This window comes from Palaemon carinicauda, chromosome 29 (genome assembly GCF_036898095.1).
Source record: "Palaemon carinicauda isolate YSFRI2023 chromosome 29, ASM3689809v2, whole genome shotgun sequence".
Taxonomy (NCBI): domain Eukaryota; kingdom Metazoa; phylum Arthropoda; class Malacostraca; order Decapoda; family Palaemonidae; genus Palaemon; species Palaemon carinicauda.
In genome coordinates, this window is record NC_090753.1 from 87,684,970 (window position 1) to 87,687,469 (window position 2,500).

Consider the following 2,500-nt stretch of genomic DNA (forward strand, 5'->3'; position numbering starts at 1 on the left):
AGAGTGAAATGAAGAATGGAGTATAAGAAGTAGGTTGGGCAAGGCACCAGCCTCGCGTTAAGATACTAGCTACAGAGCTACTGGGTCCTTTGACTGGCCAGATAGTAATGCATTGGATCCCTCTCTGGTTAAGGCTCATTTTTCCTTTGCCTAGACATACACCAAATAGTCTTGCCCATTCTTTACACATTCTCCTCTTTCCTCATACACCTGGCAACACTAAGATGGCAGAAAAATTCTTCTTCAGTCAAGGGGTTAACTACTGCACTGTAATTAATTGTTCAGTGGCTACTTTCCACTTGGTAAGGATAGAAGAGACTTTTTAGCCATGGTAAGCAGCTCTCCTAGGAGGTCACTCCTAAATCAAACTATTGTTCTCTAGTCCTGGGTAATGCCATAGCCTCTGTACCAAGGTCTACCACTGTCTTGGTTTAGAGTTCTCTTGCTTGAGGGTACACTTGGGCACACTATCTGTTTTATTATTTCCTTTCCACACTGCTATTTTCCTAGTTGGAGCCCCTTGGCTTAAAGCATCCTGCTCTTCCAACTAGGGTGGTAGCTTAGCTAATAATAATAATAATAATAATAATAATAATAATAATAATAAACCTTAAAGTTGTAACAAAAACCTTCCTCAAAATAAGTATTTACAAAATAGATTTTTGATGGCATAGGAAAGGGTTTTCAGAAAACCGATTGCTAAAGAGAATCCAATGTATTTTTAAAAGATAATAAAATTGAACTATTAATTAGTATAAAACACGAGTAAGTGTTATGTACATAATAGAATATAATTTGAATAGATAAACATATACTCTAATACTGTGATATATCGAGAGAGAGAGAGAGAGAGAGAGAGAGAGAGAGAGAGAGAGAGAGAGAGAGAGAGAGAGCGCATCTGGCGAAGGCAAGCAAGCCTTCCAAACAGGAAGCAGAAAATCACGAGAAAAATAATAAAGAGGCGATATCTCTTTAGCGCCAAGACGCAGCGTGCAGATGGTGGCACCCGGCATCTCTCGAAATGTCAACAAAGGCTAGATGAGCCGTAAATCCTGATTAAAACGCGTTCGAACTGACGAGGGAAGTGCACGTGTCAGATGCCATACACCGCCAGCTTTGAATAGATGCCATTCACCGCAGTTTTGAATTCGTGTCTTCCATGTCACGGGCACAATGCACGTGCGTGTGCACAAAGATTTCAGTACTGGGCAAGGTTGGGAAGATGATACCATAAGATCAAATAAAGGAACTACAGATGTCAGATGCCATTCACCGCTAGTTTAGAATAGATGCCATTCATCGTCAGTTTAGAATAGATGCCATTCACCACCAGTTTAGAATAGATGCCGTTCATCGTCAGTTTAGAATAGATGCCATTCACCACCAGTTTAGAATAGATGCCATTCACCGCCAGTTTAGAATAGATGCCATTCACCGCCAGCTTAGAATAGATGCCATTCACCGTCAGTTTAGAATAGATGCCATTCATCGTCAGTTTAGAATAGATGCCATTCACCGCTAGTTTAGAATAGATACCATTCATGTCTTTCATGTCCCGGCTACAACACGCATATGCTTAACAGTGCACAAAGAGTTTCAGAACTATGCAAGATTGGGAAGATAATACCATGTAATCAAATAAAGCAACTACATGTGTCAGATGACATTCACTGCCAGTTTAGAATAGATGCCATTCACCACTAATTTAGAATAGATGCCATTCACGCCAGATTAGGATAGATGTCATTCATTGTCAGTTTAGAATAAAAGACCTTCACCAACAGTTTAGAATATATGCCATTCACTGCCATTTAGAATAGATGCCGTTCACCTCCAGTTTAGAATAGATGCCATTCACCGCTAATTTAGAATAGATGCCATTCACGCCAGCTTAGAATAGATGCCATTCATTGCCGTTTAGAATACATGCCATTCACCTCCAGTTTAGAATAGATGCCATTCACCGCTAATTTATAATAGATGCCATTCACGCCAGCTTAGAATACATGCCATTCTTTGCGAGTTTAGAATAAAAGCCCTTCACCAAGAATTTAGAATAATGCCATTCACTGCCATTTAAGAATAGATGCCATTCACCTCCAGTTTAGAATAGATGCCATTCACCACCACTTTAGAATAGATGCCATTCACGCCAGCTTGGAATAGATGCCTTTCACCTCCAGTTTAGAATAGATGCCATTCACCGCTATTTATAATAGATGCCATTCACGCCAGCTTAGAATACATGCCATTCTTTGCGAGTTTAGAATAAAAGCCCTTCACCAAGAATTTAGAATAAATGCCATTCACTGCCATTTAAAGAATAGATGCCATTCACCTCCAGTTTAGAATAGATGCCATTCACCACCCACTTTAGAATAGATGCCATTCACTGCATGTTCAGAATGGATGCCTTTCACCTCCTGTTTAGAATAGATGCCATTCACCGGCTAATTTATAATAGATGCCATTCACGGCCAGCTTAGAATACATGCCATTC